General features: G+C 47.6%; 1 protein-coding gene across 2 annotated transcripts in view; it reads left to right on the top strand.

Moving 5' to 3' along the window:
* The window catches only part of LOC119391003 (ARF GTPase-activating protein GIT2), a 369,377-nt gene that overhangs the window by 298,975 nt on the left and 49,675 nt on the right, over positions 1-20,727 (top strand). The window lies entirely within an intron of this gene.

Here is a 20,727-nt window from a genome sequence, read left to right as displayed (position 1 = left end):
TCGCCGCCATGGCTGCGACTGCCGCTGACTAACACTCCTAGGTTTAATTGCACATATATACCCCATAAAGTGGACAGGAGGATGACCGCCGCCGTAGCTCAGTTGTAGAGCATCGAACGCGTTATTCGAAGGCCGCAGGTTCGGTCCCTGCCAGCGGCAAGTTATCTTTTCGTCCACTTTACTTTTTTCACTCTTTATCCTAATTACAACGAATAACATCCCCTATACTTTCTTTGGCATTATTGTCTGTTAGTTCTCATTAATATTGTCTAACTAAGAAACGAGCCCTTAAAAGTCATATTCTTTCCTTCACAAACTAGCCCAGTTATCCGTTCTTGTAAGCATCCCTTTTTTGCTTTGCTCACAAGAAAGCGGAGCGCAGTGCCCTTTCTTTTCTTGACATGCTTCACACAGTCCTTTTTTTTTGTGGTATGAATCTATATGTCTGTTCATTGCACAGAGCTACGTAGGTGCGGCTGTCTCCATCACAAATTACGTTGGTGTACCTGAGGTCATTCTTGCTGATGGAGCGCCCAAAAATCTGCAGTGCTGCCCTGCGCCTACATCAGTGTTTTTTTGGCACTCGTGTGCCTTCCTCCATTCTTCATATGTAGGGTGGCTTTCAGGTGGCCCTAGCGTACACCCAAGGCAGAAATTAGACAAGACTGTGCAGTCAATCACCAGACTCTTGTAAAATTCAATTACACAGCCTACACCAATATGTGAGCTGTGCCCACGAGTTAGCCATCTGCTATCATACACCACTAATGTTTTCGTGAAGTTCACTTCCATTTCTTCATATGTATTTTTGACAGCCTGTACAGCATCTGTCAAAACAGTTTCTGCAGCCACTTCGGCAGCGGGCTTTATCACATTCTTCAAGTGGCGTTGATAAGTCTTCTGGTGCAGTCCTCTGTGCGACACATTCATCAGCCCAGAAGTCATTTATAGCAGTACGGTGATTCCACGTAAGATCGAACAAACGATGGCTGGTCGACCTCTTAAATTTATTTCAAAATTTTATATAATTTTGCCTGATGAGTGGAAAGGAGAGAGCGCAATTTTTTTTGCCGGCCAAAAATTTTTTCAAAGCACAGGAAATCAGTAATGACGGAGAGGTGGAGTGGAGCACTCATCCGCCCTGCTGTTTTGGCCAACTTTCGTTGTGAATTGCACAAAATATATTAAAGTTAGGTAGCTGAAATTTCTTTAACTAAATATATGCATGATTTTACTTCTGCTCAGGTATTTTTAGTTTTTATGTGTAGAGTAGATGTTTTTATAAAAAACCTCAAAATTGGCCCAGGAAACGTTATCTTCTTTAATTTGAAGGTCTTTATCTCAAAAAAAGCCTTGTAGCAGAGCGACGAAAATTCCGCATTACGTTCTTCGCATGCTTATCTACCAAACTGCCGAATCTTATATTTATATAGCTTTTCAGTAAAGAGATATGATCGGGCTAAGTTCAAGAAAACACTAAACAATGGAAACTTCTGAGGACAATTTAAAAAAAAAAAAACATTTTTTATATTTCTTAAACTTTGTCCACTTATTCTCCTCCACATCAGCTTTCACAATCATTGAAAACATGTTGCATAATGTCGTTGTACTAATAGTTAAGGCCCCTCCAATGAGACCCTTTAGGCAAGGATTAGCAATTCCGACTTCTTGCCCAGCAAGTGTATAAAATGCAGGCAGGATTGAATTTCTTTTTATTAAAAGGCGAGCAGGTACTGAAAAAGGTGTCCCCGGCACTCAAGACAATAATTTTGAAATTATTTGGTCACTGTAGCGGCCATAAGCGCGGGGCTACCGAGCAGGCGCGCGCGCACCTGAGATGCTCGTTGTAAGAGACGGCGCAGTGAGAGCTCGTTTTCGCGTCCTCAGACCAATTGAGTTCGAAATAGCAACACCTCTCGGGTGACTTGAACGCACGTGCACCGGTAGTCGCAGTGATCTGGTTAACGACGTCGATTTCTTTTTCAGGGGGCATAAGAATGTCATCATTAAACTGTTAATTTTAAGGGCTCGTTTTTCTTTGCTATACACAATATTAATGAGCACTATCAGACAATAATGCCAAGGAGAGTATAGGGGATGTTTTTAGTAGTAAATGTAAAGTAAATGTGAAGAAAGAAAAGTGGACGAAAAGATAACTTGCCGCGGGCAGGGACCGAACCTGCAACCTTCGAATAACGCGTCCGATGCTCTACCAACTGAGCTACTGCGGCGACCATCCCCCTGTCCACTTTATAGGGTATATATGTACATTTAAACGTGGGAGTGTCAGTCAGCGCCGCCAGTAGCCATGACGGCGAGTGTGGAACACTCTTTTTCTGCCTGTTGGCGTCACATAGCACGTGATCTTTTTAAGAGCTGGCAGCTGACCAATAATTCCTCGCATACTACCTGAAAGCATCAAGTCTGCCAGAACGAGACCCCCGCTATGAATGAAGGAAAGAAGTGTTAATTTTAAGGGCTCGTTTTTCTTTGCTATACACAATATTAATGAGCACTAACAGATAATAATGCCAAGGAAAGTACAGGGGATGTTTTAGTAGTAAATGTAAGGTAAATGTGAAGAAAGAAAAGTGGACGAAAAGATAACTTGCCGCGGGCAGGGACCGAACCTGCGACTTTCGAATAACGCGTCCGATGCTCTACCAACGGAGCTACCGCGGCGGCCATCCCCCCGTCCACATTACAGGGTATATATGTACAGGTCGGTCCACTGTTAAAGGGAACACTCGAATGAGCCCCCTTCATTTTGCTGGCCCCCTCATTCCAAGTGGATGTGGAACGTTGTTCGTTCAAGGTAGTGGTCTGTCAAAGGGAGTCGGAACTGTCAACCACCAGTAGTCTTATGTAATCTAAGCAATGTACTGTTGCAAGAGAGCGATATCCTGACATGCCCTGAACGCAATTGTTCCCTTTACAGTGACCGACCTGTACATTTAAACGTGGGAGCGTCAGTCAGCGCCGCCAGTAGCCATGACGCAAGTGTCAGAAGTTTCTATTGTTTCGGTGTTTTCTTGAACTTAGCCCTATCATATCTGCTCTTACTGAAAAGCTATATAAATATAATTTCCGCAGTTTGGTAGATAAGCATGCGAAGAGCGTATGCGGAATTTTTGTCGCTCTGCTACAAGGCTTTTTTGAGATAAGGACCTTCAAAGTAAGAAAATAACGTTTCCTGGGCCAATTTTGAGGTTTTTATAAAAACATCTACACTACTCATAAAACTAAAAATACCTGAGCAGAAGCAAAAACAGCAATCGATAAGAATTTCACCCTACCTAATTCAATATATGTGCCATTCATACGAAATCTGGAAAAAACAGCGAGTGGATGAGCGCTCCATCCACCTCTTCGTCATTATTGATTTCCTCTGCTTCGAAAAAAATTTTGGCAGCAATAACAATTGCGGATCTTTCTTTCCACTCATAAGGCAATAATATAAAAATTTGAAAAAATTTAAGGGGTCGACCAGCATCGTTTGTTCGTTTGTTACGTGGAATCACCCAGTAGTTCCTTTTCCAGGCTCCTGCATGATCAACATTTACATCAAAGACCTCCAACTTCTTTTCTCTCTGATGCCAGTGAGACTGGCGGCCGCAAGAACGACAAATAAGCACCATTTCAACGGCAACGCCAAAGTCCGGTCCACAGCGAGGTCTTCCTCATGGCAAGGGACAGAGTGTTTTCCCAATCATCGCATTAGAGCGGTCATCTGAATAGCACGTATTCTTTCTTCTGGCGCAGGCATCATTGCTAATATAATGAGCCACTAACAGATAATAATGCCAAGGAAAGTACAGGGGATGTCTTTAGTAGTAATGTAAGGTAAATGTGAAGAAAGAAAAGTGGACGAAAAGAAACTTTGCCGCGGGCAGGGACCGGAACCTGCGACTTTTTCGAATAACGCGTCCGATTGACTCTACCAACGGAAGCTACCGCGGGCGGCCATCCCCCCGTCCACATTACAGGGTATATATGTACAGGTCGGTCCACTGTTAAAGGGAACACTCGAATGAGCCCCCTTCATTTTGCTGGCCCCCCTCATTCCAAGTGGAGTGGAAACGTTGTTCGTTCAAGGTACTGGTCTGTCAAAGGGAGTCGGAACTGTCAACCACCAGTAGTCTTATGTAAATCTAAGCCACTGTACTGTTGCAAGAGAGCGATATCCTGACATGCCCTGAACGCAATTGTTCCCTTTAACAGTGGACCGACCTGTACATTTAAACGTGGGAGCGTCAGTCAGCGCCGCCAGTAGCCATGACGGCAAGTGTCAGAAGTTTCTATTGTTCGGTGTTTTCTTGAACTTAGCCCGATCATATCTCTTTACTGAAAAGCTATATAAATATAAGATTCCGCAGTTTGGTAGATAAGCATGCGAAGAGCGTAATGCGGAATTTTTGTCGCTCTGCTACAAGGCTTTTTTGAGATAAGGACCTTCAAAGTAAAGAAAATAACGTTTCCTGGGCCAATTTTGAGGTTTTTTATAAAAACATCTACACTACTCATAAAAACTAAAAATACCTGAGCAGAAGCAAAAACATGCATATTTCGATAAAGAAATTTCACCTACCTAACTTCAATATATTTTGTGCAATTCATAACGAAATCTGGAAAAAACAGCAGAGTGGATGAGCGCTCCACTCCACCTCTTCGTCATTATTGATTTCCTCTGCTTCGAAAAAAATTTTGGCAGCAAAACAAATTGCGGATCTCTTCTTTCCACTCATAAGGCAATAATATATAAAATTTTGAAATAAATTTAAGGGGTCGACCAGGCATCGTTTGTTCGTTGTTACGTGGAATCACCCAGTAGTTCCTTTTCCAGTGCTCCTGCACTGATCTAACATTTACATCAAAGACTCTCGCAACTTCTTTTCTCTCTGATGACCAGTGAGAGCTGGCTGTGCCGCAAGAACGACATATAAGCACCATTTTCACGGCAACTCCAAGTCCCGGTCCACAGCGAGGTCTTCCTCATGGCAAATTGGACAGAGTGTTTTCCCAATCATCGCATTCAGAGCGGTCATCTGAATAAGCACGTATTCTTCTTCTTCTGGCGCAGGCATCATTCGCGTTCCTGAGACGCGGTCAGTGCGAATTTCCGCTCATTTGCCAACACCGCACGGAGCGACTCGCGAACTGTTGTCGTCTGCGCCTCTGCCGTTTGCGTGGACAGAAAGCTTGGTTGAATACCGTAAAAACCCGCATATAGCTCGGACCCGCATATAGTCCGGGGTGTAATTCGGGGATAGCAAACGTGAGAAAAAAAGTTTTCACCCGAATATAGTCCGAGGAAAATGGAAAAAATGCATTTATTGACATTTCATTCATCGTCGTCGTCGGACGCACTCTCTTCCGAAGCTCCCTTGTCGGAAATGTTCTCCCACAGCACATCATCCTCAGTGCCATCAAGCGCGTTGGAGATGGAGCACTTTTTGAAGGCGCGGCAAACGAGCGCCTCTGGAATGCAGGCCCAAGCATCGACTACCCACGAGCAGAGCATCGCTGGCGAGGCCCGTTTCAGCCGTCCGGCAGGGGTCACTTCTGGTTCTCCGGACAACGACAACGAGAGTGGGAAAGGGCAGAGAAGAGGGTTCCTAATAGCACATCAACAGGCCCTGACGGCATCCCAATTATGCTAATAAAGAAATTAGGTCCAAACTCTAAGCAAACATTAAGAGAAGCAACGAGCAAAGCAATAATGGATGGTGAAGCCCCCCATGGGTGGAAACTAAGCCGGATGAGCATGATCTATAAAGGAAAGGGGGACAAGGCTGATATAAACAACTACCGTCCTATAACAGTGACATCAGTAGTTTACAGGCTGGTGATGCAGATCGTAAAGGAAAGACTACAGACATGGGTGGAGAATGAGGGGGTGCTGGGGGAACTACAAAATGGGTTCCGTAAACGAAGGAGGTTGGAGGATAATCTGTTCTCATTGACGCAGTGTATTGAAATAGCGGAAAAAGAACACAGGCCCCTGTGGCTGGCATTTCTAGATATCAAGGGAGCTTACGATAGTGTGATTCAGGAAGACTTGTGGAGAATACTGGACACACTAGATGTGGAAGATGGAATAACTAATCTTTTAAAGGACATCTATAAAAGTAACAGGGTAGTTATAAAATGGGAGCAACAGGTATCCAAACCTATAGAGATACAACGCGGGCTTCGACAGGGGTGTCCCCTGTCACCTCTGTTATTTATGCTGTATCTACAAGGATTAGAAGCTAAATTAGAGGGGAGTGGACTCGGCTTCAGCCTCTCTTTTGCCAAGCAAGGAAAACACGTTGAACAGTCATTACCAGCATTGATGTATGCAGATGATATAGTATTAATGGCCGACAACAAGGAAGATCTGCAGGGATTGATAGACATCTGCGGTAATGAAGGAGATAGGTTAAATTTGAAGTTCAGTAGGGAAAAATCGGCAATCATGATTCTTAATGATAATGAAGGCAGTGAGCATAAGATACAGGAAGTCACGCTGGAGATAGTGGATAAATACAAATATCTGGGCGTATGGATAAACAACGGGGATGAGTACCTAAGGGAGCACGAAAGATACGTAATGACTAAGGGCAACAGGAATGCAGCTGTAATGAAAAATAGGGCACTGTGGAACTACAATAGGTATGACGTTGTGAGAGGGATTTGGAAAGGGGTAATGGTCCCAGGTTTGACGTTCGGCAATGCGGTCTTGTGCATGAGATCAGAGGTTCAAGCAAGATTGGAAATTAAACAACGTGGCATAGGTAGGCTTGCTTTGGGAGCACACGGGAATACCCCAAATCAGGGGGTACAGGGTGACATGGGATGGACATCGTTCGAGGGCAGGGAGGCTAGCAGCAAGATAGAATTTGAGGAGCGATTGAGAAAAATGGGAGAGGAGCGTTGGGCTAGGAAAGTTTTCAGCTACTTGTACATGAAGAATGTTGATACTAAATGGAGGAAGCGAACTCGAAAATTGTCAAGCAAGTATTTAGACAACAGCAGAATACCAAGCCAAAAGGAAACATCGGTTAAGAAGAAGGTGAAGGAAACAGAGAGGGACATGTGGAAAATGGGGATGCTTACGAAATCATCACTGGAGACCTACCGAACTTTCAAGCAGGAAATTGCAAAAGAAAAGATCTACGATAATTCTCGGGGTAGTTCTCTGCTGTTTGAGGCCAGGACGGGAGTATTGCGGACCAAGACGTACCGAGCCAAATACGAAGGCACAGACACGTTATGTAGTGCGTGTGGAGAGGAGGAGGAAACGGCTGAACATTTGATAATGTTCTGTAAAGGGCTTCACCCTACAGTCCAAGATAATGGCGCGGAATATTTCAAAGCATTGGGGTTTAGGGACAGTGAAGGCAAAATAGACTTTAAACGAGTAGAAATAACCAGGAGGAGGCTAACCGATTGGTGGCTACAATCAAGGCACGAGTGAATTGCAATCCTTGAATACATAGTGATAGTACTTAACCATGACTTAACTTTATGGCTAGGTGGCGTGAGCCGCCGCCCGATCTAAAGGGCACAGCCGTATACATCCATCCATCCATCCATCCAACCTCATCCACTCCACGTACAGGCGCTTGACATGGTCCTTAAATGGCTTATTAAGGCACACATCAAGCGGCTGCAGCTGTGATGTCATCCCTCCCGGGATGACGACGAGCTCGGTGCGGGAGTCGCGCAGCAGTCGCTTTACGGAGTCGGCCAGGTGACACCGAAACGTGTCGAGCACAAGCATCGAAGGGAGCCCCAGCAGTGCTCCGGGCCGTCGACACCACACGGACTTTATCCAGTCAAGGACTAACGATTCGTCCATCCACCCCTTGTCCTGGCAGCGGACGACGACATTTTTCGGGAACTTCTCCCCCTTCGGCAGCGTCTTTCGTTTGAACACCACGTAGGGTGGCAGCTTGCGACCGTCAGCCGTGCAGAATAACATTACAGTCACCCGCGTTTTTTCGTTTCCAGTCGACCGCACGATAACTTGCCTGGAGCCTTTTTGATGCACCGTCAGCGCCGAGGGCATATCCAGGTAGACCGGCGTCTGATCCGCGTTGCCGATCTGGCCCAGCTGAAAGGGGACTGCCTTTCGCAACGCAGTTATGTACCTTTGAAAAGCCACGAGGTGCTCTTCGTAGCTCTCTGGTAGCTTCTGGGAGATCGACGTACGCCGACGTAGGGAGAACCCAGCGCGGCGCATGAAGCGAGACACCCAATGCTTGCTCGCTTTGAAATCCTCCGGCTGAATGCCTTTGTCTCGAGCGATCTCCCTTGCCTTCGCTTGTAGCAGCTCGATGTTGACAGCGAGATGTGCAGCTCGCTGCTCCCGCACAAAGTCTGTGAGTTCTCGTTCCACGTCAGGAAATGCTCCATTTTTTGGTCCGCGGGAACTTTTTCGCTGGCCGCTGCATGCAAAGAGGGCTTCCTTCTGCTTCCGCCAACCGCGAATGCTCCGCTCGTTGACTCCGAACTGCCGCTCCGCGGCACAGTTGCCGATGGTTTCGGCAGCAGCGATAACTTTTCTTTTAAAAGCAGCAGAGTACTGCCTGCGCGGTCCTGACATGGCGTAAAATCACAGGAGCAAAATCGAGGCCGTCGTTATGGGCACCAAGTTGAAGCAAAGGCCACTGACCAACTGACCAGTTAAGACTAACGCCGCTAACACTACCTAGCGCAGAAGCGCGCAGACAGCTGATGATGATGATAGCACCGCGCTATGCCGAAACCGAAACTGAATTTGGGCCGAAAATTCTTGGGACCCGCATATAGTACGGGGCCGAAATTTCGCACCCTAAAATCTAGAAAAAAACCCCGGGCTATACGCGGGTTTTTACGGTATGCCCTTGAATGGTACGACGCTGGCGAGAGAAGTCTCGTTATCACTCCGTTGATTGACAGCGTCTGCCGACGTGCCTGTCATTTCCGCATCAATCGTTTCATCATCATGTTGAACAGCCCGATCTCGGTTAGGTGAGCGTGCAGCCTCACGTTGATGCGTGATAACATCGATAAGCATGCCTTCTGTTGATGACTCTGACACGCACCTGCGTCGCACCACCTCTGCATTCTCCGCTGGGTTGCACTAGCTTGTTGACGGCTGAGGATCCATGGTGACTTCGTTATCGCCAACTGACTGCCGACTTGTTGGGGGGTTTCCACGAATGCCGTGGAATAGTTGGTAAGCGCTTTCGTTTTCCGAAAGCGAGCGCAGTCGTGCGTTTTTTGTGAAACGTGCGATCCATCGCCACAAACTACGTGCAAAACTTTCGAAGAGCCTCCTCGGCATAAAGAGGTGTGTCGGTCGTGCGTCCGGCAACTTGCGACTGTTCAAGCAGAAGGCACGGGAGAAGTCGATGATTGGGGGGCTGCGCAGAACTATCGTCTCGTGAAGACGGTTTGCACGACAGTGCCGAGGCCGCAAAAGACGAAAAAGCACACAGAGAACGTTTGCAATGGAGGAGTCGGAGCAGACAACAAGCCGCGCGGCAGCCTCACCATGCGTGGGAGATGAGCGCGTGAGCACGCACACCAGCCAATAGCAACCACTCGTTTCCGCTCGCCCCGAAGGAGCGCGCGTTCCATCCAATTGTAGCTCCGTGTTTGAAAAGCGGGAAACTCGAATAACCCGCGAGCTACCCAATTGCAGGCCAGTTACGCCTCGACCATGCCGCTGTCACCGCTGATGGCGAAAAAAAAGAGCAAGAAATCACGAGAAAAACGTAACCAAGATGGCGGCGCCTGGTTGAGTGGGAGAGAAAAGGCGTGCGTGTGAAGTTCGGGTATTTTTGACGATCGCGCCCTTCTCAGGTGCTGCCTTGGCTAGCTAAATATCTTATTTGATTTACTTTTAGTGCGAATTCGCTGCTGATATTTACAGAGGAGGTAGTTTATAGATTATACTGACCAAATATACTGTTTTCTAAAAATGGACCTTTTTGACATTTTTTCGGTTTTCAAAGGCTACGTCCCCCCTTAACACCGCATTATAACCGTAAGCTATGCTTGTCCGCTCTGTCAGAGCCCGTACCGAGGTTATGCACGTGAACGCGAGGCCGTAAAATGAAGTCGATGAAATGCTGTGCGACGAAATTATACAGCCATCCAAGAGTCCATGGGCATAGCCCCTAGTGTTGCCCCTGTGGTTTTGCTTTGATTCTCGTTGATTGAACTAACTCGCAAAGATAGACGTGCATCCCATCCCACAGATAGACGACACTTTGAACCGGCTGTACTACGGAAGATATTGCTCGTCGACGGATTTGAAGACAGGGTACTGACAAATTGAAGTGGACAAGCGGGATCGAGAGTAGACAGCCTTCATCATGCCAGATGGCTTGTTCGAACGTAAGGCCATGGCGTTCAGGCTTTATGTGGCACCTGCGACGTCCCAACTCGTATTGGTACTTGCAGGCCTAATGCCAGTCTTGTTTCATCTACTCGGATGACGTCGTCGTTTCTTCAGTGAAATTTGGAGGCCACATTAAGCGGCTTGAGATGATGTTACAAACCATTAATTCAACCGGGCTCACCTTGAAACCAAAGAAGTACCATTTCTCGTACAAAGAGCTGCTATTTTTTTGGGACATGTCATCACCCAGAGTGAGGTACGCCCAGACCCACAGAATTCTGAGTGCAGCCATCACAAACTTCCCTCAGCTTGTTGACGAGAAGGCAGTGCAACGATTTCTTGGTCTCTGTGCCTATTTTTAAAGGGACTGTCTACCGCTCGGAAAAAATTTTCTGATTGTGGTGAAAATGAGAAGATCGTTCGTCACATCGGCGGCAACAAGCCCCATAAAAAAGTAATTATATTTTTAATTTGATGTTGAAAATCGTGAAAGAATGACCCCTAGCGTCACCCAACAGCGATGTGGTCAATCTACTGGTAGGACAATAAATCCTCGCAGATAGACTCATTTTGCTTGAAAATAAACATGTATAACTTGAAATTGTATTTTGCGCACTTGAGGCAGCTTTTGGTTGCGTCAGAGAGTAATTTTTTGCTTTTCCTTTTCTCATGCATTCAAAAAGGCGCCGGGTGGCGCTGCTTGCGGCGCCGTTTTCAATTTCGTGTGCTTTTACTCATGCGCTATGCCATGCGGCCCTCCGCGCTGGTCGTACTGTGCCGCTGTATTGTTGTTAGGATGTCTCACATGTATACTGTGCTGTGAAGACGTGCATTTATAGTATCTTTTTGATGAAACAAGTTGGCTTGGATTGTGGCAGCAGTGCTAAAATAAACGCATAGACTGCAATTAGAGCAAAACAAGTGTTCTGTAATTGTATAATAATTTAACCGCTAGCGCGCTGAAAGCGACTGTTACATTCATTACAATAGTGTTCAGCGAAAATAAAGTAATCTTACAGAAATCACATGTGCTTTCGGTTTTAATTCTTACCGGCACTACAATCTTCATCGCGTCCACCAACCAGTGTTGTAGGCATGGTTCACGCCAATGGAAGAAGACAGAACGCAGATCGAAAAATTCTGTTTTAAATACTCCTGCTCACTTTCCAGATAAACCGCTGCAAAGCTGGACACTTCAGACGGTATGCTTTCTATTGTGGTACAAAACAGAAAAGCGATGAAGGACGGCAGACAGTCCCTTCAACACTTCTTGAAGTAGTTTCTCCTGCATTGCTGCACCACTAACAGTTCAGACGAAATCTGACGTCAACTTCAAGTGGGGAACCCCACAGATTGAAGCATTTGATGAACTAAAATGACGCCCACAGTTGCCACCCATTTTTTCCCACTTTGACAAACATGCCGAAACCAAAATTCACACTGGCGCAGGTATGTGGGGCTCGGCTCCGTGCTTGTACAAGGAAGGGAGGTCTTGAAAGGGTCACTGCCTATGCTAGGCAGTCGTTATTAAAAGCCGAAGCCAACCACTCGACAATGAAACGAAATGCCTTGCCATCTTGGGCCATGCTTTGCCACTGCCTGTGGCAACTCTCGTTAATTCAGTCATATTTGGTTGTTCCCCGGTTAATTCGAACGATCATCGGAGCGTGAAGTACGAAACACCGCAAGTGTGCGATGCAAAGGAGCGGAAACTTAAATGTAAACATTTCGACAGAAATCTGTCTGGCTGGGTGGAACAATTTAGGAGGTTAATATGGCTCCAGCCAAGTTTAAGAGAGCCCGAGGTTTCGGGACCGATTCGGTCCCTTCCTCAGGGGTTGACTGGTTTGGTCATGGAAGCTTCTCCCCGACTTGTTCCACCGCGGCTCCGGATTTCCCTTTTCCTCACGTCTAGGAGGCCGTGAACGTAAACCGAGGGCATTGTTCCCAGGGACCGGTTCACATTTGCCGGTGTGTTTTGAATGTGCCACGACTCGAGCAAGAGCCTCCTTCCCAGATTCCTTTCTGTTTCCAGAACAGAAGCGCCGTCGAAGTCGATCTTATGGTCGTGCTTTTCACAGTGCTCTGCAAGAGCGCTGCGTTGCATTTCCATCTTCCTGACGTCGTTCTTATGTTGGCGCATTCTTTCTGGGAAGCACTTGCTCTCGCCTATGTAGCTAGCTGGGCATTGTGAACACGGCACCCTGTAAACTACGCCCTGGTGTTGTTCCCTCGGGGGTCGATCCTTCGGCCGCGGTAGCAGGCGGGTGAGCGTCGACGCTGGCTTGTGTATCACCGTGACCCCCTCTTTTCTGAGAATCCTGGCGAGCTCTTCGCTGATGCCCGGCACATATGGTATGACAATGCGCTGGGCTGGCTTCTTGGATTCCGTTGTGGCCGGTGGAGTGGCCGGGGAGGGGGGAGGGGGGTCGCGTAGCGTGTCTTTCGGCACACGGCGCGACACTCGGCGAATGAAAGCTTTGGTGTATCCGTTCTTTAGCAGCTCGGCGACGACCCTCTCCTCTTCTCTCTTTCTCTCCCCCTCCGACGTGCAGATTGTTCTTGCACGTGAAAGGAGCGCCGAAACTACCGAAGCTTTGTGGGCAGTCGGATGACAGGACGTGAAATGCAAATACCTGCCGGTGTGCGTTGGCTTTCTGTACACCGAGAAGGTCATGCGCTCGCCCTGCCGCCCGACTGCCACATCGAGAAACGGAAGCGTCCCGTCTCGCTCTCGCTCCACCGTGAACTGTATCGCCTGGTCGTTGTTGGAGGAAGCTGTCTACGGCTGACTTCTTTATGACGCAGAAGCAGTCATCCACGTACCTCACAAACACTTTCGGCTTGTCAATAAAGGAGCCTAGTGCCGTTTCTTCAATGTGCTCCATTGTGAGGTTCGCAGCTGTAACGGAGATCGCCGCCCCCATCGCGGTCCCGCTGGCTTGTCTGTAGAAGATCCCGTCGACGCTGAAGTATGTCCCCTTGAGGCAATACTCCAGTAGACGACACAGTTCGTCGATGCTTAGGCAGCTTATTTCGCTCAAGAGTTTATCTTCCTCCAAAGCTGCTCGTTTCGGTCCCTTCCACCGCGGCTCCTGATTTCCCTTTCCCTCACGTCTCGGAGGCCGTGAACGTAAACCGAGGGCATAGACCTCCAACGCTCAAGTTTGCGCAGCGCCGTCCGCCGCCCCAGCGGAGAGAGGGGAAACCTCCGGTAGCTCGGACGGGTCGCTCTTGCTTGGTTTTCCCATTGCGCGCGCGGAGAACGTGCTCCGCGGGGCTTTTATCTCGCATTTTTCACGCTATGGGTGCCGTTCCTTCGTCGCACTCGAAAGCAGGCATGCACTCCTGCTGCATTGTGAACTGTCAAAAAAGTTTAAAAATGACGAAGAGCCGAAAACTTCCTGTCATGTTCTACCGTTTCCAATGCAAGCAGTGCGAGGAACAGATGCGTCAAGAGTGGATTATGGCAGTTCGCCGCGATGCTTTTGCGGTCTTGTCACCTTGAAGCAATTTTTGTCGTACACAGTATTACGAACTATTAACGGGGAGAAACGCGATGATCGTGCTCATTTGAAAAGGAAGTGCGTTTGTGAACCGAAGCTACAACAAATAGACAGCCGCTGTACATTTCGAGATTGCGCGCTGGCTTTCCAAGTCAACCATTTGTAATGTGACAGCAGCGGAGCATGTGGGCTTATTTTAGCGTGAGTACTAAGTGTTTAATTCAGCTGATTGCGGTACATTTCCCGTCGCGGCTCCCTGTAAACAGAATTAAGCTGCATGTTTGCACTGAGCGCTTATAATGGCCTTGCATGCGACACGCCGTGATTGCTTAGCAGGCTGAAGTGTTGCGGTGCTGAGATCGTGGTCATGGGTTCGATTCACGCATACGGCAACTGCATTTCGATGGGAGCGAAATCCAGTAACACCGGCGTACTTAGATTTACGTACACGTTAAAGAACCCCAAGTGGCCGAAATTCATCCGAATTAATCCACCACGGCGTGCCTCGTAATAATGTCATGCGATCGGCACGTAATAAAAACCCTTGCATGCGCGTGATCCGCGGGCAATGTACAGTTGCCGCTTTGGAAACGAGCTGAAAAAAAGAACCAAGGTGGCAATTAAATTTTCGATGGCTTCGCGAATTCAGATGCGCTTATCATCGGGCTCAAATCTCGGCATAATCATAAACATGCGCGATCCCAGTGGGTATTGTATATAGTACCAGCCCATGTAACACAAAAGAAGCTATTTGCCGTCTAAAAGACGTCTTGAACGGCTACCAAAAAGGGCTAACAGACGTCTTGGTCAAGACATTCCCGTAGCCGTAGACGTCTTTTCGACGTCTGATAGCTGTGCTAATGTCCCGCTAGTTGACGTCTTTAAAAGACGTTTTGACAAGACCAAGTTAAGGCGTTTTCTAGACGTTTTTGTTTTTTCGGCGTTTTCGAAATTTTGGACTTTCGAAATATAAAATAAACTATTATAGCTGTCTTTGCAGCATGTTTGGTCGGCCGCCTGACGGCTACCATAGGAAGATATAGATTGAAGGGACCGAAAGAGCTCCCGCGAGAGCACTTTCCTGTTTTTTCTCCCACTTCCTATGTCAGTCGTCGAGCAAGTGACCAAACAATCAAGCAAGATCACTAACATACGTACATACCTGTTCACCCACGCATGTCCTCACTGTTGCATATATAAATTTTCGACGCTGAGTTTACTCGCGTTTATTGCGGATCGAATCAAGTTGTTGCGGTCGCTCATATATGCCGCGTGAATTATTGGCTACTTCAGCACACCATACATATCCAATTTTCATATAAAAGACATTGGTTTATAATAAATTTGAACACGTACGCAGGGGATCAACACGTATACTATACTACATAAATGACGTTTAGCGGATGGCGCGCAAATAAATAATCGTGCTTCTCAGCAACAATAATCCCATGATGTTGTCAAATCGGCTTTATTAATGAATAAAGAACAACCAAATGTGGCACAAAACACGTCGGAACGTGACCGCACAAGGTGAAGCTGAGTGGCACGGCAGCAACGTAAATAAAATTCTGCATGAATGCACTCCAAGTCTGGTCAAAGAAACTGCACTGACTTCCGCATTAGCTGGCGTGGTCTCAGGCCCAATATCTTGCACAAACAGCAGTGAAGAAAAGCTGCATATAGAGAAAGCAAGTAAGCTACGCAGGATTTAGAACAAATAACAGATCATCAAGTCACTCCAAAGAAACGTTTCCAATTACAGATATGATAAAATGCTGTCATGTATTAAGAAACGACAATCAATCTTAACCACACCCACAGGCGAGGCGCCTATACGGTAGAAGCTTTGCACTTTATCAGCGACAGGCCGGCATAGTTGTAAGCATGCTTGCTTAAACTATGTCGGCCTGTCACTAGCGTGTGTGCGTGGAGCCACGAGCTGTAACGCGCAAAACATAATTACTCAAAATAGGGCGAGTCGCACCGCCGCGTATAGTTTCGCGTTCGACCACGCGGTTCAACCTAGCAAAGAACTGTTCCCATTTTAATCACAATTCTAAAACCTTTCAGTAAAAACGACGAAAAGTCAGGTGCACTCACCGAAAAAAGCACTCTATCCGAACGTGTACACGTTCTTAGCTGTTTGTCTGGCTGCTACGAAGGTGGTGAGCAGAACAATCGCTTCTTGAAACTAACGTACCGACGAACGTACCGTCGCAAACACACAGTAAAGCTTGTTTCACCAAACACTGATGAAAAATATGCGACAGACAGTGTGATTACCGTTACTTGATGCCAAACAGCCCGTAATCCGTTCATCCGTTCACAAACAAAAGCTGACAACGCTACACAAAACGCAAATGACCGCCGGCCGTCGCCTAGCTCTGCTGCCGATAGAGCCGCTGCGAACTGGCGCCTGGCGGCTGGCGCGAACTAGTGGAGGAAGAGGGGAAAGGGGGAAGAAGGAACAAGTGGAACAAGTATTCTGAAACAAGCCTCACCCTTCACTTGACCGAGCTGAGCACAGCGTCATCATTCAACAGAAAAGACACAACGGTTTTCACAAAGTCATCCCGCTTATTGCTCAATATTTAGTGAACATTCCTGCCAATAGGTGTATCTGCCATCGACATTGAGTCAAGGTGGAGCGTCGAGTGAAAAGATGTTCTCGAATGCAGGGGTAAACCACTGATCTCCACTAGGAGCATGCGCTGGCATGCGCGCTTACACAACACCCGCCAACACCCGCTTCGAGCCTCCGAATGCGTAGCATCAGTAGCATGCTTGCCTGGCATGCCTGCGTTTGCTTCTGTTGTCGTTCGCTGTTGCGCGAGCGTTGCGCGGCCTTAGCCGCCTTGGCTTGAAAAGAATATACTTACCAAACTGATAGAAACCCGCGTTGCGGAGCGAAACCAATTATTTTGAGGGCTTTGTTTTCTGCGTCTCTTCTTTCACTAAAGCGACAGTCACCGCTCTTTAGACATGCCGTTTTGGCGTCTTTGCGCTCGTGGACAAAAATAACATTTGAAGAATCATTTAAATAGTCGTTGCGCGCCCACTTTCCCCCCACAATGTCTAAAAAATGTCTCAAAGTAGACGTTGTGGACTTCTTTGGCAGAATACACTCTGGCTATATCGTAGCTGTTGAAAACGGTAATAAACAGTACGCAGGCATATTTGAGAGGCGAGTGCTTTATTTTGCAAAAATGTCTATTCTTGATCTTCTCGTATACCAAGACGTCTATAGCCGTCCGTAGCCGTTTCGAGACGTCTTTTAGAGGTTTTGTGTTACATGGGAGGGGCGTAGCCAGAAATTTTTTTCGGGGGGGGGGGGGTCCAACCATACATTATGTATGTTCGTGCGTGCAGTTTGTATGTGTGCGTGTACATATACGCAAGCAAAATTGAAAATTTTCGGGGAGGGTTTGAACCCCCCCCCCCCCCTTGGTTGACCAAGCGAGCTGTCGAAACAACCAAAGCGACATTCGAATAAGCGAGCACGGTGCGTGATCAGGCGTCGATATTATTCGAAATGAAACACGCCTCTGCAAGAAACATGCATGGTTGATGTGGGCATGAAATATTTATTTATTTTTTGTTTGCGCGTATTATTATGCTGTCAAAGGGAGCTCTAAAAAATCCAAGGTGACATTCAACTTGCGATCCGACGTTGTTATCATTCGATGCATACCTCGGCAAAAGTGAAACTCCCACGAAACTGAACACTGCGCATTGCGATGCAGCCAGTGACTCAACAGGGCAGATGTAAATTTATGCTCTTCATACTGAGCTCATAATAAATTTAAAGCCGCACGACAAACTTGGCATCAAAGCAGTCGAAAAGGTATCAATAGAAAACGCACGCGAAAGCGTGCTGGGTGTGTGCTGACAGCTCCGAGTAGACACGACTGCCGCAACGAATGTGCGTTTTACCGGTAACATAATTACAGAACTAGCGCAGTCACCTCCCTATTCATGTCAAAGAAATGTGCCCGTTCAGCATCGGCACGCACGTAGCGCTCGCACAGACAGCATCGCCCTTGACGACCTGCTCGGTCCCGAAAAGGTGGTCGATCAACCGTCCTCCTCTGGTGAGAATCCCTCCGTGAAAACGATTTTTTCCATCTCTGGGATCTTTCTAAACCTTCGGAGCAAGCGACACGTGAAGCTGCACGTGCACGGCGAGCAGAGAACAGCGCGTGCAGGGCGCCTGAACGCGCTCAGACAGCGCAGTCAAAAGCCAGGCGCGGGGAGAGAAGCGACCGGTTTTTGCAAGAAAGGCGGCGAATGATGATGATGATGATGTGTTGGCGGCCTGCCCCTTTGCAACGGGGGAACACTCTCAGTGTCCTGACCTCAACAAAAAATAATAAAACAAATAGAAAACAAGAAGAAAAGAAAAAAAAACAGAATAAAAAAACGGAATGAAAAACACACGATAAAGGCAGGAGACGCGCACAGGGCAGCCTAGGTCTTAAAGGACCCCTGACAGCAAAATTTTTGTTGGTGACTTTTTTACTGTAATTTGTAGCTTTGGGTCTGGTAATCCCTAAGTTAAATCGTAAATGCCCTAGCGTATCGTATAACTAATTCTAGCATAGTTAATTGTGACCATTTTAGCGTCACTTCAAAACGCCCGCCTAAAAACCACAAGAAACTAGCGACCCATGCGGGGAGCGTCAAAGACCACGTGCACTCAAGCTGTGGTGACGTAGAAAGCGCGGTTTTCAAATCGGGGCCCCGCGCGCGGTAGAGATTGAAAGTATGTGGTATGGGTTAAACCTGTTAAGCGCGTGACCCCTCACGAAAACTACCTCGAGAGCAGCCCGACAACAAAGCGAGAGGGGTGCGGAACAATAGGCCTCGCCGGGTGCCAGTCGTCGTATTGTGCATGTGCGCCCCGCAAACGCACGCCGCACGCTTCGACACAGCAAAGAGAGTGAAAGCATGGCTGGCAGTCGGCTCCAAACACACTCAGAGATCGTCGACGTCATTGTTACTAGCGTATCGTCACTCAGGGTGATTTTTGTGCAATGTATCACACCGAACACGTAGCACTAGTGTCGATGTTGCAGGGCAGCCGATTTTTTGTTTTTTCTCCTACGCTGTTTGACATCGAATTAAAATAACTTCCACGCGACGGATGCCGTTCAAATTTGGCCAAGAAGACCTATGCATACCAAGCGATCGAATGATGGGCACATCTCGATCTTGAAATTTGATGTCAGTGCTCCTTTAAGTCCGGCGTACCTTTGCCCACCACTCGGAAAGCCGCCTTTTCGTGACTGCCACCACGCGTGCGACGCAGCGCCCCCTGGCCGAGCTTGGGAGGCCTATTGTTCCCAGGGACCGGTTCACATTTGCCAGTGTGTTTTGAATGTGCCACGACTCGAGCAAGAGCCTCCTTCCCAGATTCCTTTCTGTTTCCAGAACAGAAGCGCCGTCGAAGTCGATACACAAGCCAGCGTCGACGCTCACCCGCCTGCTACCGCGGCCGAAGGATCGACCCCCGAGGGAACAACACCAGGGCGTAGTTTACAGGGTGCCGTGTTCACAATGCCCAGCTAGCTACATAGGCGAGAGCAAGTGCTTCCCAGAAAGAATGCGCCAACATAAGAACGACGTCAGGAAGATGGAAATGCAACGCAGCGCTCTTGCAGAGCACTGAAAACCACGACCATAAGATCGACTTCGACGGCGCTTCTGTTCTGGAAACAGAAAGGAATCTGGGAAGGAGGCTCTTGCTCGAGTCGTGGCACATTCAAAACACACCGGCAAATGTGAACCGGTCCCTGGGAACAATGCCCTCGGTTTACGTTCACGGCCTCCGAGACGTGAGGGAAAGGGAAATCCGGAGCCGCGGTGGAACAAGTCGGGGAGAAGCTTCCATGACCAAACCAGTCAACCCCTGAGGAAGGGACCGAATCGGTCCCGAAACGTCGGGCTCTCTTAAACTTGGCTGGAGCCATATTAACCTCTTAAAAAGGAGCGGAAACTGCATTCATGAAAAACCGAAACATGCGCATGCGAAATCTGTGCATGTGACCTGCGTGGGTGGGTACTATCTGTTTTCACGTTGATAGCGACTGGAGTCAAAGCTGCAATAAGCAGTAGTTTTGTTTTCTTCGTGTTTCTTCAGAACTGCGTAGTCGCCATCCATGATTGTGCTTTAGTGAGCCAGGTTTATTGAGCACCAGATGTTCCGACTGTGGACGCAGGCAGTGCGCATGCCATCAGAACTGCATGGACCCTATGATCGTGTCTGTGGCGACCATGGTTTCGTCCACAGCGGATGCGGCACACAGTAGCTTCGTTTTGACTTCGGGCAAGGGGCGCTTAATGTCGCAAAATGGAAACATGGTGGAAGCTATTGAAGATGAAGAGCTTTAGCGTTGGTCCAAACGCTGGCATAAAACTCGCTTGCTACATTGTGATGGACAAACAATCATTTGCCAGCCAGTTTTCCGGTGAAAAAATTATCACCACACGGGTGTGGTGGTGTTGGTGGTGGCGGTATGTAAGAAGGGATGGGTTCCGAGCACATTTCGGCTGAAAACACGGGGCTCTTGAGCCGCGGTCACGTGGTGAACCAAGTCAAAAATCACAAAAATTGCAGCCTTTGCACTGCTCTTATGCAAAATAAGTAGTGGATTTACGTATTCATCAAGAAAATGAAAATGAATTGATGTAATAGACACTTGCTTATTGTTTTCTTGATGCTTTCAATAATTTGACATCCAGTTGAGTAGGAAATTTATTGCAGTCCTGTGTAATCTGAATTAATGAGCTCTGTTTAGGCGTTGGCATCACTGGAAATAACAATTCCACATTGGCAGCTCCAATGTA

Source organism: Rhipicephalus sanguineus, chromosome 4 (genome assembly GCF_013339695.2).
Source record: "Rhipicephalus sanguineus isolate Rsan-2018 chromosome 4, BIME_Rsan_1.4, whole genome shotgun sequence".
NCBI classification, from domain to species: Eukaryota; Metazoa; Arthropoda; class Arachnida; order Ixodida; family Ixodidae; genus Rhipicephalus; species Rhipicephalus sanguineus.
Note: the sequence above shows the minus strand (reverse complement) of the source record. Positions and strands in the feature narration are given on the sequence as shown.